Raw genomic sequence first — 26949 nt, 5'->3', positions numbered from 1 at the left:
AAGAAAACCAGAGTGTTTTTGTCCTGCCTGTAGCTCTGAGCAGGGATGACCAGATGGGAACATCTGTGCTGGGGCAGAGCTGGAGACCTGGTGTAGCAAGCACTGGTGGCCACCATCCACCCTAGTTATGCTTGTCCTGGTTCGTTGGTGGCTGGGGCCCTGGGCAGCGCACTGACAGCCTGGTCTGGCCCCCAGGGAAGGAGGAGCCCCTGGAGAAGCTGTATCAGGTGGGGCTGCTGCTGGAGACACCAAGGACAACCCCAAGGATGCCAAGCTCTTCCTCGACCTGGCCACCGGCAGCTGAGGATGATCGACTTGGATTCTGGCACCTTCTTCAGACACGCTCCCTGGGGCCCAATTTGCAGGTGAGTCCACAGCTGGGGGGATGCTCCCAGATGTGGGCATGGCACGGCCTGGCCGGGCACCAAAGGTTCCTCCCTTTGCTGGGGCAGACGCCACAGATTCTTCACTCGGCCGTCAAGCTGCCTTTTGGCTCTGCGCAGCTGCTGAGGGCTGGATGTGCCGTGGCCGGCTGCAGGCTGGGCACGTGTCCTGCCCTCCTGCTCTGCCCCCAAAGGCAGCAGTGATGGGCAGCTTTGGGCCCAGCTCTGAGCACGGCCAGCGTGGCCTGGGCACTGCGGGCGCTCGGGACGAGGGGACAGGAGCCTTCGGCTGACGGGCACTTTCTGGTTTCTCTCCTTCCAGCCGGGCTCTGCGGGTGCTGAGGCTGCTCTGGGCTCTGCCAGGGCTCTGCTGGGCTCAGCCCCAGGCACGGCTGGGCTGGCCCTGCCCTCACATTGCTCTGACAGCTTTGCATCAGACGAGCCCATTCTGAGCCCACCGAGTGAGCTTTGTGCTTTTGCAGGTGAGTGAGACTCTCCTGCAGGCCAAGAGATTGCAGTGAGGGATCCACATCCAATTGGCAAGAACCCAAGCACTCCACACTTCCAGCTGAACGCCTGGATCTCCACAGGATGTTTTGTCTGTCCTGCTCTTCATTCCTTTTTTGGCTGGAATCGTGCAACTGCCCTTTCTTCCTCCTCCAGAAGTGCCACAAGTGAGCAAAACCTGGCGAGTGGACAGCGTTCCTAAGGCAGTGCAGTCTGGAGCGGATGGATGAAGAATTGCCCTTCTGCACTTCCCAAGCAGAGCAAAAAGCTGTAAGTGGGACTTTGTGTCTTTAAGAAACCCCTGACAATTTCAAAGGGAATGTGCAGCTCATTCACAGGGTGAGAAGGAAGGTCGTCTTGTAAAGGATTTGGGGTTTGGCAAAGTTTAGATTCCCAGTCCTGCTTGGAGCTGGCGGGGCACAAAGCAATTTCCTATTGCTTCAATCACAATTTAAAATAATACTGGAAACAAACCACAAAATCTTTTTTAAAAGGCTGCTGAGGTCAGCAGGATGGATCCATGCCATCAGCACATCTATGGAGTAAATAACGGAGATCTCATTTGAAAAAGTTCAGTTATCTCTTTATGCAAAGCTATAAAGTATTTTTACTACGTTGCACTTGGGTTTTGTTTTTATCTTCCACTTTTTTTCTGTGTTGTTTTTAATTTTCTTTTTTTTTTCTTTCCTTAATAGAAAACTTGTCCTAGGGAAGGAATGTCCTTTGCTGCTGGTTCCCGTGTGGAGCAGCTCCCCAGGCAGAGCCCGGCAGCTCCTGGCCCTGCAGGGCTGAGGCTTTTCCCCGTTGCTGGGCACAGACTGATGGAGCAGCACTGCTGAACACGGGGACACGCAGAGGGAGCAGGAGCAGCTGCCTGTGTCCACCTGCAGCTCCAAGGCCCAAACTCTGAGCAGACAGGGCTGGAAGAGACTGGCAGGCTCCCTGTTTGCTGTGCTGCCCCACTTGTGCCCGGCCCAGCTCTGCGGGAGGCAGAGGGAGAACAAGGGGCAGCTCCGGCCAGCCCCCAGCACAGGAACACCTCCGGCCCCGGGCCTCGGGGCACTGTCAGCACCCGCTGCTCCGGCCACGGCTTCTGCTGGCCCTGACGGCGACAACCAAACTGTGCCTGATCCCCAGGGAGCAGCAGCAGGGCCTGGATCCGATCCCTCAGTCTGGGGCAGGGCTGGACAAACGACCCCCGCAGCAGCAGCAGCAGCAGCAGCAGCAGATGGAGCTGACTTTGAGCACAGCCCCCGCCACTGTTCCCTCCCGTGGGCAGCGGTGTCACAGCAGCCTGAGGCACCCGGGAGCCCTCAGGGCCCGCAGGGACTTGAGATGGCAGCCCTGGGCTCCTGGGGGTTGTGCAAGGAACAGAGGCGAGGACTCCCTCTCCACGTGGAGCTTCCAGATGGAAAAGGCTGCTGTGAGCAGGCAGCTGCAAGGGCAGAGGAAGGAGGGTCTCGACCCCTGGATCTGTGCCACTTCCACAGTCCTGGGCAGCAGCCACCGAGCCCCGGGGGAACAGAGGGCACAGCAAGAGGGACAAAAGCAGGCAAGGTCAGAGACTGGAGAGAGCCGGACCTGGGAGCAGGAGCAGCTGCTTCATCGCACTCTTGGAGAAAGCTCTCGGCTGTTTCTAAGCGCTGAAAGGCGTGAAGGGCAGAGAGGAGGGGACACCAAACAATGCTCCTGTTTGCACACCCTCCCCTCTCAGTGTCCCAGAAGGAATTGGATGAACTGTATTCTTCTCTCTGAGTCGTCTCGTTCAGCGTGAGCAGCTTAGCACCAGGAGCTGAAGGAGCTGAAGCCTTAGGCCACAAGAGCTGACCAAGAGGGAACTTTTTGACCAAAGTAATGCTGCTAACATGGACCTGACTGAATCCAGCAGATAAAATCATGGGAATACAGAATCCTTTCTGTTGGGAAAGACCTGGGAGCTCATCAAGTCCCAGTGTTAAGCCAGCAGTGTCAAGCCCAGCACTAAAGCCTGAAGTGCCAAGGCCTGGACAAGAGGCCTGACTGAGGCCTGAACAAGCGGCCCTGAGCCAAAGGTGACCTCTCGATGAACCTTCCAGCCAAAGGTTATCTTTGTATCTGCTCGTTAACAAAATAGGCACCGTCATTAGCGTTGTAATAGATGCATCCTCTCCTTAGTGAAACATGTATTGACCTTTCTGTATTTAGAAGCCAGACAAGGCCATGAAGTCTGACATCTGGCCTTGTTCGGGGCTGTAGGGTCAAAGGCAACTCCCCTGGTTCCTCCTTGGGCCCTGGCCAGGCTTTGGGAGAAACCCAAGAGGAGGATGCAACCAGATGTTCCTGCACTAGGAGTGCTGCTGGCAGTTTGTTTATTCAGCACTATCAAAGCTGGGCCCTCTCCCAGCCAGGCTGGAGCCTCAGCTGTGGCTGGAGGCAGCTGCAGGAATTCCCAGTGTCCGGGAGAGGCTCTGCAGTCCTTGGCTGTGACAGCTTCCCCAGCTGCTGTGTGGGTGTGGGTGATGGGAAAGGCTGAGGGTAACTGGTGATGGATCTTTCTCAATCACTGCGGGCAATCCGTGGTAGTGACGGCTGGCTGCATTGCTGAGCTGCTCCTTCTGTGCTCCTTTGCTGCTTTGAACTGTAGTAAATTTCACTGATTCCTTCAGGTGGTGTCTGTGTCCTTGGTGCTGAGCCTGCCCACTGCGAAAACAAAATTGGCATAGCTTGGCCGGATCAGCACAAAATGACACTTTTTAAATCTAAAGGTGAGGAATCAGTCCTATCCGAAATTCCCGGATGGGAAGCCCTTCCCTAGAGTTCTCTGGCTCTGGAGTGGGCTGAGATGGGAACAGATTTTTGACAGGGGCCACTGTATTAGAGGGTGTAAAGTACCCCACACTGGCTCTGAAATGGCTCACTACTCAGCCTGAGTGGGTACCACAGTGGTCTCTTGAAAAGGAGAGACTTAGATGCCCTAAAAACCCTGGTACAGGAACAACTGGCTCAAGGACACATAGAGCCATCTATGAGCCCTTGGAACACCCCAGTATTTGTTATAAAAAAGAAATCTGCTAAGTGGAGGTTACTCCATGACCTGAGAAAAACCAATTCCACGATGGAGAGAATGGGCACATTGCAGCCTGGTGTGCCATCGATGTCCCACAATGCTGCCTGCCTCCTGGGACATCCTGATTGTGGACTTAAAGGGCTGTTTTTTCACTCTTCCATTACCCCCAGATGATACCCCAAAGTTTGCCTTGACCGTGCCTTCTATTAATAACACTGCACCAGTGCAACGTTACCGATGGAAAGAACTTTCCCAAGGCGTGGGAAACAGCCCCACAATGTGTCAGTGGGGTGTTGCTCAGGTACTCTGATCAGTGAGAGAACAGTTGCCAGGGGCATACTGTTACCATGGCCTGGATGACATTTTGATTGCACCCCAAACCAGAAAAGAACTCTCACTGATTCAGCCAAGCCTGTTGCAAGCGTTCAAACCACTTGGGCTGCAAGTAGCACCAGAGAAAGTGCAGCAGCAACCACCCTGGAAATATTTGGGACTCAAAATAATGAACCAGACCATACAGCCACAAACAATTCCATTTCCAACCAAAATTCTAACTCTAAACGATGCACAAAAACTCTTGGGTACCATCAACTGGGTCAGACCTTACCTAGGACTGACTGACTCTCAACTAGCACCTTTATTTGACCTCCTAAAGGGTGACTCTGAATTAACTTCCCCCAGAAAATTAATCCTAGAGGCAAAAGCTGCTGTTGAAACAGCAGAGCAAGCTATCACCAACAGACAAGTCCACCGGATATGCCCAGAGGTGTGGATCACTGTGTTTATTCTCATTGTTAGTTTTCATCCTACTGGTGTTATTGGGCAGTGGAATCCACGCTGGCCTGATCCTTTGCACATTCCAGAATGAATGCTTCCACCTCATCAAGCAAAAAAGACGGCACCCACCGTCTTTGAACTAACTGCACAGTTAATTATCAAATGTTGTCGCAGGTGTTTACAGTTGAATGCTACGGATGTTTCAAAAGTTGTCTTGTCTCCATGACACAAGAGCAATTCTAATGGTGTTTTGCTAACAGTACAGCCTTGCAAAGTGCTTTGCAAGGACACTGGAACGCTTTGGGCACCTGCCCGACGTGTCTGTCCTACCTTACGTCCTGTCCAAGACCACCAGCAGCATTCTCCTGGTGGTCCCTCCACAGACGGTGTGGAGCCGTGTGTGGAACAGTGCTTGAAACAGCTTGTTCACCGACCTCGGGGAGAGCTGGGACTCTTAGAGTGACGGTGCATTTAAGGATTCTGTTTGTTTACAAACTGGTTTTCTGTTTACAAAGTGGTTTTTTCTGTTTACAAATTGTTTTTCTGTTAATTGTTAATCTTGTTAATTCTGTTAATTGGTTTTTCTCAGGGTTTTAAAAGTTGAACGTTTTCTTGTTTTAGTGTTAAGTTGTAGTTTGGAACCATAAGCAGTTAACCTGTAACATGCCAGCCCGGAAGATTGTGATCTCGCCTGACAGCTCCTGGGAGTGAGTGCTGCAGCTCCAGTGGTACATGGGGCACATCACTGGCTGAGCAGAATTAAGTTTGTCAAAACCTCCTTCAAATTAAACCCATGCTGTCTTGTGTTACCCTGTCTGCAAAAGGGCCCTTGCAAATGGGATAACGGAAAACAATCTGCATTTTAATAAAAGCAAAGGCAGGAGATGTAGCATGGTCCAGCTGGTTCACAGCTGGGCATAATGAGTCTGATCATAACAGACCCAACTGGGCTGACCTGGCTTGTTCTAGAAGTCCCCGGGGGAACAAAGAGCTCAGCCAAGCCCATCCAAGCCCTGGCTGCAGACACACCCCTGGCCAGAGATGTGGGCAGTGCAGAGATTCCCAACCAGTTGGCTTTCCAAGCCCGGGAAATTCAAACTCACCATAAAAGGGAGCTTGGAACAATAAATTGTGGCTGTTGGTCAGAACTCAAGAAGATACTGTGTGGTGTGTCTGTCTCCAACCCACCAGCCTCGTGTTACACTATGTCTAAATCTATGTTTCTATCTATATCTCTATCTTTATATGTGAAACAGTAATGATAATGTGCAGTAATGCTGACAATACTGATTTGCCACCTTTGGCTGCTCAGGGATGTGACACTAAATACCCTACAGAAAAGCATTGGCCACGACTCAAATGTCAGTGCTAAACTTTGTGAGACTGCTTGCAAGGAATAAAGGAGGAAGGGATGAAATTGGCGATTTTTATGGGGTTTGCTGATACTGTGGTGTGGAATGCTTTGTCTGTTACTGTGAAAATACAGTGATTTGGACTGCTGGTGTTTTCATGTACCAGACTATTCACAAGCTGCAGGATCATCAAACAGACAAAGGGGCAGTTGAAGGAGCAGGTGAAAAAATGAGGAGATGGGAACCTGTCCTGATGGAGAACCCATCCCACAGATGTTCTCCATACCCTTAACAATGGACCCAGTGGGGAAATGGAAACCCCTGGATGTCCACAGCTGCGCCCAGTTTGCGAATACAACCGTGCACAGTGAGACTTTGACTTCTGGGGAAATTGTTCTGGGTGTGATGGCCCCTGACAGGGCCACCCCAGAGGCTGCAGGGCTGGACCTTCATGCGTTAGAATTAATTAGGACAAATCAGAAGAAAATGAGAGTTATCAATACAGGAATAGGAACTCAGATTTCTCCAGGACACTGGAGGTTTGAGAACTGCTCACTGGAGCTTGGCCTTGAAAAGCGTTGATGTCATGGGAGAAGGAATTGATGCAGATTGTCAAGGAGAAATCAAAGTCATCCTTTGAAACAATAGTGAACAGAGTGGATTATTTAAGCCTATGGCGTGGCAGCAATTACTGATATTGCAGTTTGAAAAACAGTTGTGCAGAGAGGAGATCCACAGTGTCACTGCGGTCCCCTGGCTCCACAAGGCCTTGCAGGCTCCCAGGGCACCTTTGGTTCTATGGGGCCCGCAGGGTTTAGCTGGCGGGCAGGGTCAGCACCAAAGAGACACGCACCAACTTAAGGAAGCCCAAGCCCACCGCGGGGGGACCCGCCTCCCGCCGGGGCTCTGCCGGCACCGCCACCGGGACCCCCAAAAACACCTCCCGGGGACCCCCCATGTCCCCTTGAGGGGCATCTGCGCCTCAGCTCTGGAGCCCTGCCAGATCCAAACATCAAGCTGCCCGGCCCCGACAGAAAAAAGCCCCGGGAGCCATAAATATATTTTCTGTGAGCTCCAAACATCCCTCCCCACTTCAAAAAAACCGCCCAGGATATTTGGGGCGCGCTCCCCCTCCGCGGTCACCCGCAGGATACGGGGGCGATGGTCCCGGGGCGAAGGAGCTGCAGATCCAGAGAGCAGTGAAGTCACGCAGTGCCTCCTCTGCCGGCTCCAGCTCCTCCATCCCTCCTCTTCCTCCTCCTCTGTCCCTCCTCCTCCTCCTCCTCCTCCTCCGTCCGTGCGGCCGCGGGCCGGGAGCTCTCGGGTGAGCGGGGCCGGGCCGGGACACGATGGGAAAGGGGTGGGTCACCCCCAAACCGAGCTGGGGGCAGCGGAGGTTTGGGGGAACAATGGGAAAGGGGTGAGAGGGGGGGGATAGGGGGAGGTGGGACAGCGGGAAGGGAGTTCCCAGTAGGGGCCCCCCAGTAAACCCCAGGACTCCCAAGCCCTGTCCCAGCGCCCACAGTTCCCTCCACAGCCCCGGCTGAGTGGGGGGCTCAGCCCAGGACCCGTCATTGTCTGGGGCTCCCTCGAGTGCAGCAAATGGGAGAGTGCCCCCCAGGGTGGATTTTTGGGGGTCTCCCCACCATCACGGCTTTAAGAACCCCCGACAGTCAGGCGCCGCTTTAACTCCCCTTGACAGGGCGACACCACTCCCGTTGATTCCGGTAGTGGAGCCCCCATGGGGGGCTTGGGGGTCCCGGGAGGGTTTGGGGGTCCCGGGGGGGTCTGGGGCTACCTGGGTGATGCCGATGGTGGTGATGAGGACCCCGTGCCAAGTATAAACCTTCTCAAGGGGGCTTGGGGGCGTGTTGGGAGGTCCCATGGGAATTTTGATGTCCTGAGAGGGTTTAGGGGGTTCGTACGGGGCGTTTGCAATCTTGGGGAGTTTTTGGAGGGTCCCAGGGATGTTTTTGGGGTTCCAGGGCAGGTTGGGGTGTCACGGGGAGATTGGAGGTTCCCAGGGAGGGGCTGGGGGGTACCTGGGCAGGGCAGGTGACAGAGCTGGGACCCCGTGCCGGGTCTGAACCTTCTCACTGGGCAGCGTCAGCGTGTTCAGGGAGATCCTGGGGGACCCCGAGGGTCACCCCAATTCCCAGGGGACCCAAAATACGAAGGGCTCCCCTGAACTCCCTCACCCCTGGATCTGCTGCAGGCAGGGGGACACCAGCACTCGGCCCCTGCCCCCACTATCATGGGGGGGCTGTGGAAGAAACCAGGGGGGCACAGACAGGTCAGGGTGGAACCCCAGAGTCCTGGAGGAGGGGACATGGGGACAATCCCAGGAATCCCCGTGAGGGGCTTAGGGGGGACCCAGGAGGATTTGGGGGCGGACTGGTGGGGTCATGGGGGGATTTCCAGGAGTCTTGGGAGGGGGGGAAGAACAGGGTGAGCCCCCAGGATGGGTTTGGGCAGAACCGGATTGGAGCTTCCAGACGCTGAATCCGATGAGGAGAATGACCACGATGGCAGCGATGACGGACACAGCGACCACCAGGGTGAGATTCCTGCTGGATTCCGGCTCTGGGAAGCACGGGATGGTGAGGAGGGGCAGGGTAACCTCCATCCCACTGCGCCACATTCCCAAACTCCCAGTTACCACATTCCACATTCCCCGCCTCAGCCCAGGAGAAGATGCCGGGCTCCGGCATTCCGGGATGCTCCACCCGGCACTGGTGCTGCTCCCGCTCCTCCGGCAGCGCCTCGATCCTGGCCCGGGGGGGGAAGGCGCCGTCACTGTTGGGAATGATCCCGGATTTCATCCCCCTTCATCCAGCTGATCCCCGTGGTGCTGGGGTAACATCTGGACGTGTGGCAGGACAACATCAGGATTCTGTGTTCCCCTTTTCCGGACACATGGACATCAGGGGGTTCTGGAATGGGATAACAGTGAGATGCATCCATGGAATTCCACGGCAATGGGATGGCAGTGAGGTCCACCTACAGAATTCCCATCAGCATGGTAGAGCAGCAGGATCCATCCTTGGAAGTCCCATGGGAATGGGATGACTGAGATCCATGGATGGAATTTCCATGGGAGTTCCCATGTTCCCAGATTTAGCCCTCGCAAATCCCGCATTTCCAAATCTCATATTCCCACGGGAAATGTGCCCTCTCCACCTTTACGCCAGTGCCTCCCGCCCATATCTGGCACATTTCTGGAGACATTCCAGGCAGGTGTGTCCCAGGGGATTTGTTAATTCCTCAGTCTGGATCTCATCATGTTCCCAGTGCCTCTTGGTGACCTGGGCAGCGCCGTCGGCCACCACGGATCCCCCGGATCCCGGCTGGAAGGAGAGGAATTCCCGCCCGTCGGAGCAGAGCCGATCGGCATTGTGCAGGTTGCATTGTGATTTTTGTGTAGCATGAGGTGATGTTGAAAACAGCAGTTGGAATACAGTTTGCAAAGGCAAAAGTGTGATCTTAGAACTGTCAAACAGTATAGAATTCCTTAAATATCTTTATCCCCTATAAAGTTAAGGTGTGGTATTCAGTGAAGTTAGTGGAAATTGGAGGGATTTACTACTGTACAATCTCGTGCCTATTGCAATTAGAAGAATAATGAGATTTTAGTAAATCAAAATGTAGTTTTCATTCAGTTTGGACTTGGATACGTAAATTACTCATGTTGGAAAAAAATGGATTAGAGACTGTAAATGTTTAGAAGCTGAAGCGTATTCCCTGCTTTGGCTATAAATAAGGAATATCACACACAGAATGAATTATTCTGAACCCCCTTTGGAGGCCTTCAGAGTAAACCTTACAGGTCTCATGGTATCAAAACTGGGAGGAACTATCCTGTATCTTTTCTCTTAACTGTTGTTCTTTAGATCTTTATTATTATGGATTACTCAAATAATCCACAGGAATAATAGAATAGGCATGACGATAGGATGATATGGCAGTGTATCTTTTTTTGATAATTATTTAATTATGCTCCATGACTTGAGAAAGGAAAATATTTAAATTATCAATCATATTCTTGAACTCAATCTTGATATCAATACAGAAGGTTACACATGATTTCTAATGTATAACCTTTGACTGTGTGTTTAAAATACATTAATTATATGAAAATATTCCAATGACAATCACCATGGTAATTGTAGTTTATGAAGTCAGTCTTTTGGAGTGGATAAATTAAGCAAGCAGAGAAAAACTCATGAGGAAGCATTCACAGAATGCAGAAATTGTGCCTAATGTGAAGTCAACAATTATAGGCCCTATCCTTTCTCTACTTAATAATGTTAAATAAGGCAAAAAGTTAAACCCAAGCATGATAATATAGCACAAAATCGATCTAATTAAATATTCTGAGAATAAATTAGAAGGTGGGTTCAATGGCACTCAAACCGGCACCAAGCAAACTAATAACACGGCCAAAACCTCTGGGGAGAGTAGTGAAAGGCCCCAAGGTTTTTTGTGGAGAGTTGCAATGAGAAGTGTGTTTACAAACTTCAGTCTCATGTTGGCAGCTGCTCTAATTCTCTAGACTCCATCCATTTCCCCAGTGCAGTGTTTTGGTGGATGCATGGTTATCATCTAAATAATCTTGGACTTCCTCCTAATTGTTCTGACTTTTTTTTCTGTGTGAGAGACACAGTTCTGGGCCAGGCATTGTTTGCCTTGCACTGGTTTTCATGGCTCTGCTCTAGTACCTTTATGTGGTGTCCACTATAGCCAGAAGATCAGGGAAATGTCTTCTTTTTGGCAGTATTTCCTGGAGTGAATGTCTGTCATGTATTGGTCAGGCAGACCTGGAATTTATAAGACAGGATAGCCCACTTGGTTTGCCTAATAGCTTGGAAGATAATAAAGGTGATGAACAAATCCCCAGTAATTCTAAATGGAGTTACCTGGATATCCTGAGATGAGAACAAGTCCGAGGGGTTCAAGAAGAGACTGTAGGAAAAGCTCTTGAATGTTGACCTCTTAGATGTTGATGTGAAATGAGGAGACAGGGGAAGGAGGCAGCTCTTAGGAACAGAATTATTCCTTTTATCCTCTCTATGCCTGTTTAAGTACTGCCTTCCCTTAGGGGGATAACTCAAGCAAACACCTGTTGGATGCCATTGTGTTTTCAGGGATGATTTAGGGATGGCTGCCCATTTCTAGTGATCCTGTTCAGAAGTGGTTTAAAATGTACAGTAGTGTAGGCAGAAAGTCAAGCTAGAGCTGCTGTGACAGTGCTTCCATCATCTGTCAGCATCCTGAGTGTTGTGAGCTAAACCTGAAATTTGATTTGAACTGCCTGATATCTGCCAAGGGGCAGGATATCATTGCTGGAGAGAAATCCTCTCATCTTCCGCGACTCCATCCCCAGTCAGATGGAAGAACAGGTTGGTATCCAGAGGTGAATGGCACTGGACCTTTACGGGGCACAGAAATCATCCATATCCCCATGCTTTTAAGGAAAAGGATTCTGAGCAGAGGGCCATTTGGCTCTGCGGCAGAAACTGTTTGGAAAAACTTGCTTTAATAATAAGATTCTGACTGAAGAGTTTTGCAGAGGATGGTTTGCTTATGGAAATGGTCAAGCGGTCGTTCTGGTATTTGGACACCAGGTTACAAAAAGAGGAAAACTACTGTATCGGTATACACGAAGTGAATGAAAAAGTAGATTAAAGGAAAAGTTCAGAAGCCAAAGCTGGAGAGAGGTTCAGAGTAACCCAAAATTGCCATCCAAGATCTTGGGGAGGAGGGTTGTAACCTTTCTGAGGTATTACTGTGCGTGTACTCCCTAACGAATACATTGGGTGTGTTAGACCAAAGCAGACAATTAATTTTTAACACAGAAGGACTTTGAGGACAACTCTGACACCCAGAGGAAAGAAAAGGCTTAATGGAAAGTTTCCATCTTCGAATCACTGCTAAAGTAGAAGTGCTGTTTTGTTAGTGGAAAATGTCAGTGAAATTTAAAATAATTGTGTATTCCTGAGAGGTGATTTACTACAGTAAATCCCCTTTGTGGACTAGTTAAGTCACAATTGAAATTTGGTGCTGTGCAGTAGTCCATTGTTCTGGTACTGAAACTCTTTAGGGAACAGCCCCCATAAGGGGTAATGATTTGCTGGTGGCCAAGAAATGTATTTTCTGTATGATCCAGGTGGAGAAGTAAAGGAAGAAATGCTGTGAAATGGACACATTTTTTGTACACCTGAAAAGAGACTTGGATGTGATATGCAGGCAGATATGTGGAGAGTGTGATTGATAACTGGCTAGCTGCAAAAGGTCACGCAGACATGAGAGAGCTTTGCGGAGCACACAGGCACTCTCATGAAAACCAGCAAGGCAGTAAGCTTCGTATGTCCTTGAGCACAGCTGGAATACGATAACAAGACCTTGTAGCGGAAAGATATGAGGGAGAAGCACGGTAAAACTAAAACTTACTCAAACTATGTAACCACAAAGAAATGTAGAAAGAGGCGTAGCTGACTTTTAGTCTGAGCACCAATCCTGAGCTTAACTTTTGCAATATATATGAGCTGATTATAGAAGGTATAAAGTGTGTGTGTTACTTGAAATAAACGAAATTTGCTGACCATGATAGCATGAGGCTCTTCTCCTGCGGCTCCGGTTAACCCAACACAGATATCAGCTTTAAATTCGATGTAGTCAATGTTAATGGTATTAACATAGAGATCTTTATCAGCAGAGGTGTATTCAGGCTTCTTCTATTTTCCTGTCCATTTGCTTCAGTGTAGCAGTGTGAGATGAAAGCCCAAGGCTTTGCAGACTGGCTCCTCATTTGTGCCCCTGTTTGAGGCAGGGAACAGGTAGACCTGAGAAACAGTGAGAATGCCAGCACAGGGGCTCCTGCTGCACGTGCTGATGCGTCCCTTGTGTGGGATGGAGAGTGCCCACTTGGTTTGAGGATTTGCTTCCAGGCACCTGATTTCTCTGAGATGGTGTCATTTTCTCTGTAAATGTGCCTCTATGGCTGTAGCTGCCAACAGTTTAGTCTGAACAGTATTCATCGGTTTGATTGTTTCCTGCTCCCTCTGACTTTGTGGTGCACAAGTCGACCTAAATGTCTCAATAATGAATTACTGCTGGGTAATTAATCAGCTTCCCCTGCTTTAGACAGTTGCCTCCTAGAACTTACCATTATTCACCTCCATCAGCCAAGACATACAGACATTAATTGCCTCATAATATTGTCAGGAAGATGTCAGGTAGTACTGCCAGGGTGTGAGTGCATCTCTTTGATCTAAGCAAATTTTGTTAGTGTTTTGCCCCTAATCTCATTCTACACATTTATCTTGCCAGTGCCACGAGCTGGACTGAGGACACATCAGGGTGCAGTCGGGAGCAATCTGTCCAAATGAACAGTGATTTCAGATTTGCAGTGGGAAGTGAGTAATTCCCCAGCAGGTAAGTCACAAAACCAGTTACTGACAGCTGGGACAGTGGAAATTCTCCTTGCAGTGGCCTTGTTTTAAACACCAAGATGAAAATATAATGCATGCTTAGAAGGTGCAAACAATGTCTACTCTCATTTCACTCAGTGACATTTGCTCAGCTTCATCTTGGAGCACTGGAGATATTTTAGTATTTCAAAGTGTATCAAACTATTTGCGCAGTATTTGGAAAAGCTACTCAGATTTAGTGGAAATGTTTCTATTTCAGACCCAAACCACTTTGATATTTGTTAATTTTATTAGTGTATTGAAGTTCATTGACACTGGGAAAAGTGATCCTGTTTCTTCAATTGATAACACCACAGGAATTGCCTTTTTCTTAATCTTTATTTGGATGCCTCCCTGTCCCTATGGAACAATGGGGTTGAAGATGCATTGAGAATGATCTCTGTGAGATGAATAAGTTGCCTCTCCTGCTGCATTTGTTTTGGGGTGGGTGAATCATTTCTTGAGGATTCTGTTTTTAAAAGTTGGATTTGACTTGGTTGATATTCCTTTCAGCATCTAGATTTTCTATTTTGGCTTGTATTTTTCATACAAGAACCATGTTGTTAGAGCAGATAGCTGGTCCTGCAGTACAGGCAGATCTCATAAGGGTAGGAGGATAAGGAAATACACCGGAAAGGACAATATTGAAGATTTTATCAAGTTTGACCTCCCGGCAGTTGAAGCAAGTTGTCCCTCAAGGTCTTGTGGGAGCTGTTTCAAGTGAAGAGAGCACGAGTCACAAACACAGTGAAGTTCTCTGACTGATTCTAAACAGGGTAAAGAATTAGCCCCTTCACCATCACGCCTGGATTTTTACCTGGGGAGAATGTCTATGGAAAAAGATTGTGGCTGTTGTGAAGGAATAATGTCCAAGGCAGCCAAAAATCTGCGTTGGCTGATGTGTTGTGTGTCCTCCCTCCTCCCAGTGTTTTCAGTCAGTGTGTCAGAGCCTTTCCTGGCATGTGAGACATTCCTTGAAGTGTTGAAATGGTTCCTTGGGACTCCCTCACTCTTGGCAAAAAAAGTAGGAGGAGTGTTGGGGGTTAGGTTTGTTCCTTCTTTCTCTAAAGAATTTTTTCCCCACACGTTACCAAGGAGACCAAGTGTTGGATACTTGAGAGTACTTAACCGAAACAAAGAGGTGGACAAAGGTGGAAGGGGGAGATAACGCCGGTAAAAGACAAAGCTTGAGGCAGCTGCGTGCTTTTCTTTCTCCGGCGTTCGGGGAGACGCGTGTCTGCCGCTCCTCGAGGATCTCAGCCGCCGCAGAGCACGCCGAGCAGAGAACGGCTGTTGCTGGCTGGAGGAGTTTCACTGTGGCCAAAGGGATCCAGTCCTGGGAAATCTACTATCACCAGTTCGGCCTGAATCCTGAGTTTTCCCTGCCACCTGCGGGAGCTGGTCCAGGCCCTGCCTCGCCTTCGGCTCCTTCGGCGCTGCTCCTCTTGCTGCAGCGTGACCCTGCACCCCCTGCGCTGCCGGGACATCCTGCCCCTGCCTGCCGGGACACCCTGCCATCCCAGCGACCAGCCCGGGACTTTTCCACTGTTTCAGCTTGGTGCTCTGAGGATCCTGCGGGGACAGCGAAACCAAACTGCCCTGGGTTTTGTGAAACAAAGCCCTCAGGGTTCTTGGTACTGTTGTCGTTTGTCATTAATGCTGTAGTTGTTTGGTGGGGGGGGAGTTTTTTGTGTTTGTTTGCTTTGTATTACATGCTAGTAGAGAACTGCTATTCCTATTTCCCAAATCTTTGCCAAAGAGCCTCTGATTGTAATTTTACCTGGCAGATACCTGTCTTCCCAAACCAAGACAAGGAGGAAGGACAAATCTCACTCCCTCCGCTTCCAAGGAGTGTATATTGTGTGTTGTATACTCCCTTGGGGTGTTTGCCACCTTTCCTGAGGGTGAACTTGTAGGATTTGTTGCAAACTTATTCACAAGAAATGTTGTGTGTACCTATTAGAGTTTTAGAGTGAGTTAGGGATTTGGCAAAGGTGAATTGTTTAAGTTGAAAATAATTTTTGGGTGTAACAGATCAACCCCTGCATACTACAGATAAAAATACTTGCAAGAACCTTTCCCTTTTTCATTTATCATTATGCACACTGCTTCACTGGAAAAGGCCTCACAGGATGTGTTTGGAGAGGAGCCTGCTTTTCCATTAAACAACAAGGAATATTTGACTTTTGAAAGAAAGAGACAAAAACATGTCATTTTTTTAAATGGCACGTTCTTAGTTATCAGATTAACAACATTTTTGGAGGGGTATTCAAGCAAGTATTAAGCGTAAAACATACAAATAAACGTACTCTTACTTTCAGCAATCCTTTAAGAACGAGAGACTTCTCTTAAAGCAGGATCCCTTTCCTTCTGGGTGGATCACCTTTAGGTATTCCTCCAAACAAGCTGCAGCTGTCCCATATGACACTGGCAGGGGCAGCTCTGGGCCGTGGTGCTTCCCCAGGAGTTTTTGGCGGCTGACTCTTGCTTAGGTAATTTAGTAATTGTGCTGCCACCTTGGGGATCCCCAAAAGGTCTGTCTCCCACATGCCTGCATGTTGCAAGACTCTATTTCATTTCCATACGTTCCTCTTTTCTGTGCATGATTGGTCTTTGGACAGATAAAGGAGGGGTTTTAGCACCTGTTAATGAATTAAATAAATGGTGGATGTACTGATGTAATCTCTACAAAATGATTCTGTTCGATACTTTGGAGACTTCTGTTTTGCTTGTGTGATCTTTACTATTTGAGGGAAACTTTCAAACTCCTGATGGGCCTCGAGTGATTTTTACTTCTTGGACAGACCGTGCTTCTCTTGTCTTTCTACTTGTTGTCCCCTTAATTTTAGCCCCTAGAGGGCTAAACTTTACAGTTTCATTAAATAAATCATAAATGCTTCAGTTTATAAATAATATAGATGTTCATTGTATATTTTTATATAATTTAATTTTGTCCCCTACAGGGCTAAAATTTGGAGGGTGAGTGCTGCTCTTCAGGAAAACCTGGTGATGGAACAAATGAGGCGCAGCTGGCATCAGTCAAGGTTTCAGTTAGACAGAGTGGAAACTGCAGTTGGACCAAGTGCCTTCATCAGAGCAGCAAGTTCCAGAGCTCCTTCATTGTGGCACCTTCGGGCTTGGTGGTAGGAGAACCTGACACAGAGAGTGTAAAGCAACGACACCTGGGCTTGCAGAGTCTGTGGGTGAGTAAAATCTGGTCTAAGTTCTGTTGTTTTACAGAAGAAAAATGTTGTAGCTGATCTGTCAAACACAGTAGACTCAAAGTGAGGGCCTGGCAGTGACTCTGTAAGAAGAAATGGTTTCTAAAACAGGGTAAAAAAGTGGGAGCTGGCTGCTGAAGATTGATAGCAGAGATTTTTTTTGGCTTGGTTGTCGCACTAGTGATTCCACGTGGTATATTTTGATGCTTTTCAGTTTAGATTGCTGTACAAGTATGAAGTTAAGGCATTAAAAAAAACCCCTCAAATTTGTCTCTTCAACGGGCTCTAGTACAATTACGTGGTAGTAAATGCATCAACAAATATTGGTTTTAGTTATTTTTTGAAATAGCTCTTAAAAAGCATCCCACATCTTGAGAATTCATTGGAGCCTTCCTTAATTGTTTGGCATTTCAGTGTGTGTAGGCAGTAGAGCATGTGAGCAGCTGCGGCCACGTTCGTGTGGTCAGTTTTGCAAATACATGAAAAAACTTGCTCATGGGAGAGTCACAGCGCACTTGTGTTTACAACCTGAGACTGGTACAGTGAATAAAAACAAGCTGGGATACTTGTAGGAACAACAAAAACCCAGGAAACCTTGAGAAATATTTGGAATCAAAATTCTTGTGTGTTTATGGCCAATGCAGTGCTAAGAGAGCCAGGACATGTGGCATGTTAATGTTTGGGTTTGGTTTTTTAGTGTCCACTTAAAATTAGTAACATGGCTCAGATTTTTCAATACAGATCTCTTAGGTACTGGAGGTAGTTAAGTGTGTCATACTAAACACTCTTGGAGTTGAAAATGTTGCTTTGTGTGAGTATTTATATTTTCTGAAACTCAGCTGTGCATGCTTTTTGTTGGCCGTTGAAATGCTGTAACCACAGCTGAATTGAAATTGGTCGGTTCAAAGGAGCTGATACAATTTTATCTGTTTGCTCATCTAACTTAGAGCAAGAAATAGGCACAGACTATGGACTGAGGGATGTTCACTGGTATGTTTGAAAATTTGTGTTTGATAATTGAAGTTAAAAATCATGAGAAAACCTCATAAACGGGTGAAATTCAACATGTAAAGTGCTTGTTTTCCTTTGTGGCCTTGTGTGAACTGTCTTGCAGATCAAACTTCTAACTCCTTCTATGTGAGTTAGCATTAGCAATAAGTGGCAAAGTCCATCCTGTTGTTAAGAATTTGGATGCTGTGTAGGGCAAATCCACCTTTTCCCCCTATTGTTTGGCCTCTCTTCTTACCATTTCTGTAATCATCAATGATTGAGTAAATCCCCAAGAGCATTTTGTGGTAGTGATGCAACCACACTTGCCATTTTGTGAGTGTGTGATAAATACGTATTAAATGGTACCAAATGAGCTCAGCAGAGATAATAGGTTCTGTGCTTTTCTCTGGAGGCAAGAACACCAGGTGTGGCCTGGTGTTGGGATCGTGGATCACAGGGATCAGTCGATGACCTCAGTTTTAAAACACCAGTCTGGCTGCATTTGGTCTGCTCTTCTCTCATTTGGAATCTCTGCTGTATGTGCAGCTACAAACCCTCGGTTTATAAATTTACTTAAAACATTACAAATCTCATACTGATGTAAGACTGCTCCTGCGAGGAAAGGTTTATTAAAGAAACAAATCTTACGTGAGAAGAGTGCAGAGAAGAGATGCATTTTGCCATAGCTGTATGGCTGAACCTATGGGGGTGGACAGAAATTCTGAATCTTTTCTTCCAGCCCCTGTGTTGGAGGAAGGGTTAGGTTGGAATCCTGCAGTTTTCTAAAGTGGTGTCTTGGAAGAGAGAGGAATGAGTCCCAAACTGAGCCTTCCTTTAGGAGAGGAAGTGCAGGTCCTGAGGTGGATATCTGCAAGGAGTTTTAGTAGTGTTTCTAGACAGAATATGTATATTTTAAAACAAAGATAACTGTGTTCTGATGGATTCCCTGTATAATACTTCCCAGGTGTTGACGGTACAGTTCATAATCTGGACCTGTGCAACTGTAGTTGCTTTTCTTGACAGTCTCAGTTCCAATTCTGCGTTATTGGCTTTTATAGCAACTGGAGAGAGCCACGTGGCAGAGCAGTTTCCTGTGGATAGATGCTGAAAATGTCTGAGAAGAGATTGCTAGTTGGGTTTGAGTTGTTCTTTCAGTTATTCTGTAGAAGAAATCTCCTTTGAAAAATGCAGCTGGGTGAGTGGAGTTTCTCCAGGGTGATCTGGCCTGGGCTGTGGCTGTGGGTCACTGCTTATACTGGCTCCAGCTGCTCAGAGCACCGAGGAGAATTTGGGGTTCAGGCTGGCAGCACACAGGTCCTGCAGGGAGGGCAGGAGTAAGATTCCTGGTGTTTTCTGATCTTCTGCCTGATAGCTGGGCAGGGTGAGTTTTCAGGCCTCTCCTGCTTGGAATACAAGCTTGGGGTATAAGATATTGTTAAGTAGGGCACTCCACAAGCCACCATGCTTGTCTGCTTCTCTGCTTTCTTGCAGGGAGCAAATACAGCTGTTCTTTACAGATGGCTTTGCTACTACCCTTCATGTTGGGCCATGATCTGTTCATTCATTGACATTGGTAGAGGTTTGGTTGTGGGTGAGTTCTTTGGAGAACAATTACTATCCCAAATGACAGACAAAACCAAAATAATTAATTCTCCCACAAAATTGTGCCTCTACGAACATAACAAAAAATGCAGTGATTACTGCTGCTGCTGCTCACTCGGTGACTTGTGTGAAAGTTGGATGTTGGCTCATGGGGCACAGTTTTATTAAAAGTGTATTGGGAGTTGTGGGAAGGTTCCAGGGGGTTAAATGTGGATTTTATTTTGTCTGTTTGTTTTCCAGTAATGATGATTTTAGTCTTCATAGTATCTGGGAAGCATTAAGTTGTCAGGTGCCTTGAACTGTGTTAATCCTCTCTGGCTGGAACAATTAGGCACTGAGAATCCCAAATGGCGAATGGTTTTGGTTACTGTGCTTCTCAAGTACTCATAACAGAGCTTCAGGTGCACAGTCAGGAAAAACAGGAATTGCAAAGTTTAAAGTTTTCATTCTTCTCTCTCCGTTGCTGATGTTTTTGCAGATTTGACAGTGTTTTGAAGAGGCCAGAAAGGTGAACACGCACACCCTCCTCACTGTGTTTGGTTGTGTCTTGTTATCCAATTAGATATTGAAGTCAGTATTTGGATTATTAATTGTTTAGCCAGGAGCAGAACCCTGAAATATATGAATTCCCTTCTTTGTATAAATGTTTTTCTAGAGATGTTTGCTGGATAAATATTGTGTTTTATTTTAATTAAGATGAGATTATGGAATCAAATTTAGAAGGAGGAAGATAATTTGCTCAGGGTAGTCCCATTTTCTTCTTAAAATGGTACTTGGGCATTATTTGTAATGGTATTTTTCAAGTACTGTCTGGATAAAATGTACTAAGGAAACAGCATGGCGCTGTCTGTAGCAGTGCCTCAAACTCATTAAAAATCTACACTTAAGGGAAAGAAATAGGAAACAATAGGCAAGCTGAGATCAGAAGTTATTGATCCCTTTGATCTCACCAAAAATGAGTGGGGGTTTTGACTTGTATGTTATTAGTAGCAGGAACTGACTTTAGCTAAATAAAATTAGCTGGTTTTGGGGAAAAAACCCCAAACCAGGTGGTGGTGAAAAGTGGCCAAGTGAAGAAAAAAGTGTAAGTTATTCTGGCCTAAAGAAGGAGGGTTTGTGGTCAGTGGGAACAAGGAAATAACCTTCACTTTTTCCTTTTGAAAAGTGCCTTTTTCATTACTAGTGCAAGTGCTTTACCTTGAGATGTGACCTTTGCGGTGAGCAGTTTTCTGAAACATCTTCCATGTGATGTGCCCTGTGGCACTGGCAATGAAAACGCAGTGTATTTTTAAATACTCTTAAAATAGGGATTGCTAAACTACTTCTCTGAAAGCATCTTCCCTTCAGTTCACCAGAAGTTACCAATTTGAGCAGTCAGGTGTACTGTATTGCTGTTTCTGCTTAGTGTTTTTAGTTCTCAAAACTGAAATGCCATTTGAAGGGATTGTGTGTTGCTCAGTAATGTCAGTGTTGTTCTAATGTCATAATCTCTGTGTGAAAAGCGAGAAATGTCTGAACTGGAGATAAGTGGTCTAACAGACAGCAGAAGATCAACCTCTCGACTCAGTATGTGCCTTTCACATATTTGGCTTATTTTTGTTCCTGTTGTGCAGCCACTGCTTAAAGTTGTGTCAGGCTGCTGTGGTCAAGTTCCTTTTTTGTTTAGGGTTCACCTGGTTACCTGACATCAAAGCAATTTCATTCTAGGATGTTGGATGTTGGTTTTTTAGTATGTGGAATACCAAGGTCGGCATGAGCTGCAGAAGTGAGCTGCCTTGGAGCAGAGCATTGAGTCCCAGTCTTGCAGATGTGCAAGTTGCACTCACAATTTCGGCTCCTTAGGTTCAGAAACGATTCTGTGGAAAGTTCTGCCCAGTGTTCTGCTATTTGGAGTATCTATGTGGAGAACTCTAAGGAGCCCTGGTCTTGGAATGGGTTATTCAGTTATCCTTTAAGTATTGCTGGAGTGCTGCTCGAAGAGCTGGCTGTGCTAGAAATGGCATTCTGCAACAGCGCAAAAGTGATCCATAACACAAGTAACCCTTTGAGACAATGTGATAAAGGAAAATACTGAATCTGTGTGTTCAAGATCATCCAGTTGTAGTGTTTAGTGGAGTTCTCACATCTGCAGTGCTGATTTACAGGCATCGTCTGTGGCGAAAGGCAAAGTCATCACAGACGTTAAGTGCAGCATATGGTTCTGTATAATAAAATTCAACTCGTGCTCTCCGCTTTAGCCTCTACCATATGGTTTTGACTTAATTTGTAGCCATTTGTTCTGCCAGATAAGTTTAAGAAAAAGTTACACAGTGATTTATCATTCGAAGAAAACCTCCGTGTTTCCTACCCTGTCATTAATGAACTTGGATCAATTATTTGATCAGTCTACCAAAGTTGTTTGGGTTTACCTATTAAACAGTTAAGCATCTATTAAATAGCTATTAAACAGTTCTGTTAAAGGTGTCAATAGCGCAAATAAGCATATGGTTTAGCTAGTCAGAGACAATCTGATATAGAAAACTTTGTATGTGATTCTCGTGACAGGATGAAAGAGTAACTTGGAGTTTGTTTGGTAGTAAAAGTACGTAATATTTTTTTAGAATAACCGTGTGGGGGTTGAGCGTGTGTGTTTAAATACTTATACATGTCTACTCTGAGAAATGAGGGGTCAGACGTGTCTCTCCAGGGCTTTGAACATAATTCAGGTAATAGTTCCATGTTGTACCCCATCTTAATTTGAATGCCTAGGTCCAAGTGAATCTTTCAGTTCTGTAATGTAAATGGTGACATTTGAGTATTTTTCTTAACTATCGTACATGAAAATGTAATGCTGAAGAAGTAAGAGTTGCCTCATTAGGCTGAAATATGGGCGTCCGTTGATCTAGCAAAGTTTCTGTGCTTATGAAATACAGGGAATGTATTTTTCTTTTTCTCCTGTTAGCAAGAGATTCTGTTAGTGATTCCTTCCTGGATCTTTAGGGGGGTGCAGGTAGTCCTGACTGCTCTGCTTTCTGACAAATTAATTTGGTGTGCTTTACCTTTGGTGGAAGATTAAAGGGGAAAATACTCTGGTATATCAGATTTTCCTTGGAGGCAACTCGTGACTTAGTAGTTTGGAACAAATGCTTTCCATGTGGAATAGGCAGTAAAGGGCTCCTTCTGTAACTGTGAGTGATAGTGAAAGAGTGCTTGTCACCTGATGCTTTGTTCCTTTAAGTATTGTGCATTTAGGGTATTTTATATTCTGTGTAAATGTGTACAGAAATGCTTTTAGAGCAACAAGTTTGTGTTAATATGAGCCTAAAAGAAAAGTCCTTATCTGGTGTAAATTTGATGTTTGTTGGTGGCTGTAAGGTAACACAGCTAGATGCGGTGTAATACAGGACGAACGCGCTTTCACAGGTGCTGGTTAGATTCTCCTTTATTTCATTTAGAATCTTCCTGACTGACAAGACAGGATTTCTTCACCGTGGCTTTTTATTTCGCATTTATTACATATTGACTGGCACTTTTCACTTAAAACAGCAGTGTTAGCTGGCCCCTTGTAACTGTATGAACATCTCAAATGTGAAGAGTTGAATCCAGTGCTTTGAACAGATAGCCAGAGCACGGAGTGCCAGAGGTGGTGCTAATGTGGGCAATGGCTTCCTGTATGCCTGAAGCCAGATTTTATCTTTATACTTTGTATTGGGATTTATAAAATGTAGCTGAGCACTGTTTTTCTGGATTTGATGCATTTGGAAGGCAATTTTTCTTCTGAGCACGTCCCCGTGTGTTGTTTTTGGAATTTTAAGATGCCTGTCCTGGTGGGAAGTCAGTAATAAGCATAATGAGAAAAACCCAACCCTGTTCTTCAAATGAATTCACAAGCCCACTGGAACCCCTTGAGTTTGATGGAAAAGTGACATTAGTCAACAAAAATTACCTTCTAGTCTCACAGCTCATGTATTTTTTGGCACACTGCCATGTGCATCCTGCCTGCTGCACAGCAATATTGGGAACATCTGGAAATAAATTCGTGGGTAAAAGTGAAAATTAATTATGTGCCTAACTCATCTCTACATGCAGTAAATGATGATATGGAAGTATTCTCTCTGTTAAATGCTAGGCAGGTACTGGATTAGGTGAAGACAAAATTGAAGGGAATTGAATGTTTTGGTACTACCAAGGAGCTCGAGCTCAAAGGCTTGCCAGTCCTGGGAAAGAATAAACATCAGCAGTGGGGCTGCTCCAGTGCATAAGTGCTTCCCAGGAGTAGAAATACTGAAAACTGTACTTGGAACCTTGAAAAGGAATAATATCACCCTGATGCGAGTCCTGTTCTTAGTTTGTAGATGAATATGCCTGAGTAGCTCAAGGGGTAATTCAAATTGGATGACTGAAGGATGGGGTTGCATGGAGGAGCTCTTGGGGTAACATTCAAATGCTGTGGTTAGCTCTGGCTCGTGTTTATCTGTATTTTCTTCCTTCACTACCTTGAAATACCAAATATTCCCTGTGGTGTAATGAGATGCTGCGGTCCTAACTTCCCTATGTTTGCTGTTGAGTAATATTTTGATTGTCATAATTTCAACAAAGAAAGATGTAGAGGCAAAGAAAGGCCCTCAAAATGAATAATGAGCTGTCTTTCTATTAAGTTCACGTTGAATACTTAATATTATTCATTCTCTGTGCTCCAGCTGTGCTTGTAATGTTGTCTGATAGTGAAGTATGAGCTTCATACGTAAGAACATGAGACTCTTGCAGTGTGGGAGCACAAGCTCTCCTGGGACCAGATCAGGGTGTGGAGGTTCTGGTGGCTTTTTTTTTAGAGCTTTTTTTGATATGTGGAGTTTCAGAGACATTTTCAGTGACTCTTTTGAGCTCTGACAGAAGAGGGAGTATCTGGCTTTACTTTTCAAGACAAAGCAATAAGCTCAAAATGCGCATGTGTACTTTGTTAACAATACCTACTGAAATTTCCCCAAGTGCTTTGATTGAACATCCCGTGTAGCAAACTACAGAAAGAGAATGATTCATTACTTTTATTGCCTTTGACTAAAAAGGGGAGATAGAAAAGGGTGTGTTTTATTCATTGATCATTGAGAATTGTATTGGCATGGGTAGAACCACTTTTAATCTTTTGTCTCTGTTCCTTTATTAGGCAACAGCTGCAGTCGTTTGAAGTAAATTGTCCATTAAAGCACTCTTTTGGCTTTTGACAAATTGCATCAAACTGCCTCCTTCGGGGAGACACAGCCCTGAGTAGTTGTGCAAGTTTATTCTTGTTGCCAGAGGCAGAAATTGCCTGAATTTCAGAAGCTGCATGCACAGAGGGCAGCAGAAATAAGCAAAGGGAAGCTTTATTTCTGGTCAAGTGCAAGTAGAGACATAAGAAGCCTGTCCTTGTTTGGTTTGATGGCACAAAATTGCATTTTCACTCATATTTGTTTCCAACACTTGTCAATCTGTAATAATCTGAGTAACTGTTAGAACCATGGAAACATTCTTGGATGAGTATCAGTCCCGTGCTTGTGTGTCTCTCCCCTGGGATAGTCCCCCTTACCTGGAAAATGAGGAACTCAAACAGGGGCAGCAGTGGGAGGAAAGTTGAGATGAGAAATTTAGAGATAGAACAGAGGCAGTCAGTTCTTTAAGCTTACAGTTGTCAAAAGTCACTGCTGACTTTAAAGTGTCCACCTTGGACACCTACTGTAGAGTACATGTGAAATATTCACATTGCTCAAGCAATTAATTTACTATCAAATGGATATGTCTTATAAGCTCAGAATGTAACCTTAATTAGCACAGGAAATTTAGTCAAAATGTTCTATTCTTATGAAAATTTTATTGCCTGATCTCATTAGTCTGTTTTGTCTCATTTGTATGTTCATTTAATGGATTGGAAGCCTGTGTTTTCCCTAGATATGCTTTTAAGAGAAGCAATATCAGTTCAGCTCTTGTTCTTCCTGCAGTTTGTGCACGGGCAGGGACACTGACCAGGGCATCTCAGCTCTGCAGAATGACTGAGTAGGAATTTCGTGAGTGTTGATAAGTAGTCAATCTACAAGAGGTCAGCTGTGATTAGGGCTGTGAGGAAAAACTGCAGAGGGGAGGAAAGACGACTTGAGCATGTGGCACAGGTAGAGTTTGAGCTGAGAACAAAGTGCCAAATGAACAAGCCAGAACGAGTAAAATTGTAGGTTTTGGAGGAGAGCAGTCATGTCTGTACCTTGTGCATTTGCCAGTCATTGCTGGTAGTAGGATCTGGCTGCCATCTAACAATGGGTATATTCTTTCAAGAAAAGTGTCTTTCTTTGATATTTAAATTTTTTTTGTGCTTGGGGAAGAAGGTTGCTCCACCATTTTGCAGGTAGTATCTTGTGTGCAGGTGTGTGTCCAAAGCAATAAAAACAACCTGAGTAACCCTTTTAGGAGGCAGAGATGCAAACAGAGCTTGACAGAGTTATGTGCCTCAGGCTTTCTTAGCAAAGAAAATCTCCCTCAGGGGGCCCTAGGGGCAATTAACAGGAGAAAAAAAAAATACCCCAAACCAAACAAAATTTAAAAAAAAAAACAGGATCCAGATGTAATTCATTCTCACAACAAATATTTACAAAATCCTCAGCCTCAAAAATGTGTTTAGACAGTGGAATGTTTTCTTATTTACATTGAAAAAACTGCATGCAGAAGAGAAAAAGCCTTACTGGCCCTTAATAGACTTCCTTAAGAAATATTTGATCATGTGAGACAAGATGGGACAGTCTTTGTTGGTTTTTGTCGGATTTCTGTGAAAAACAGAAAAACTCATGGGGTTTTTTGAAATGGACTCTAATGAAAAAGTGTACTATTGTCCACAGAGTCTGTCCAAAAGCTGAAGGCAGCTGCATCATGGGGATGGTTGTGGTTGGAAGGCACTTCTGGAGGTGGCTGAGTCCAACTGCTCTGCTTGGAGCAAGTTAACTGGGGCAGGTTGCTCAATGCTGTGTCCAGCTGGGTTTTGAATATATCTATACTTTGAATATAGCGGCAAGTTTGGGACTTGACAATCGTCCTGATGCTTAAGGAAGTTCTGTCTCTGATACAGTCTGTCTGACCACTTCTCCAGCCTGGAGAGGTGTCTTTGAAAGTCAGCACCACCAGCTTTTCTATCAGCCAATCTTCCTAGTTTGGTATCTCCAAAGTGGTGAAGGCCCATGTGATGCCATCATCAAGGTGGTTAGTGAAGGACGGCAATATTTGCCCCAGTATTTGCCCCTTGGCTCTACCACTGCTGGCCTTTGTGCTGCTGACAACAACCCTTTGAACCCAGCAGCTGAGCCAGTTTTCAATCCAACTTACCCAGTCTGAACTTCAGCCGTTTGTTTGTCCTCTTTGCACATTTACCTTGGCAGTAGAGATTTTTGTTGTGTAACTTCACTGTCGGCATCAAATAACAGAGGTTGAAATGCATCCTCTACTTTTAGCAAGTTGAGAGGTAGGTGCCATTGTATAACAGGATTTCTTCAGCCCCTCAGGAAAGGAATTTTAATGAATGCTTTAGGTGATATTTAAGGAGTGTGAACTTTGGCAACTTCTTGAACATTTTCAAGTGGTTTAAACACATCCATACTGACTTGTGTT

At 45.9% G+C, this 26949-nt stretch overlaps 1 protein-coding gene and 1 pseudogene across 1 annotated transcript in view; both read right to left on the bottom strand.

Moving 5' to 3' along the window:
- LOC136303406 (zinc finger protein 850-like) overlaps positions 1 to 26949 on the bottom strand; it is a gene marked incomplete at its 3' end in the record, with an annotated part of 388134 nt that overhangs the window by 26737 nt on the left and 334448 nt on the right. The window lies entirely within an intron of this gene.
- On the bottom strand, positions 5912 to 25578 carry LOC136303393 (class I histocompatibility antigen, F10 alpha chain-like; annotated as a pseudogene).

This window comes from Chamaea fasciata, unplaced genomic scaffold (genome assembly GCF_029207755.1).
Source record: "Chamaea fasciata isolate MVZ Bird 193981 ecotype frontalis unplaced genomic scaffold, bChaFas1.0.hap1 SCAF_33, whole genome shotgun sequence".
Taxonomy (NCBI): domain Eukaryota; kingdom Metazoa; phylum Chordata; class Aves; order Passeriformes; family Sylviidae; genus Chamaea; species Chamaea fasciata.
Note: the sequence above shows the minus strand (reverse complement) of the source record. Positions and strands in the feature narration are given on the sequence as shown.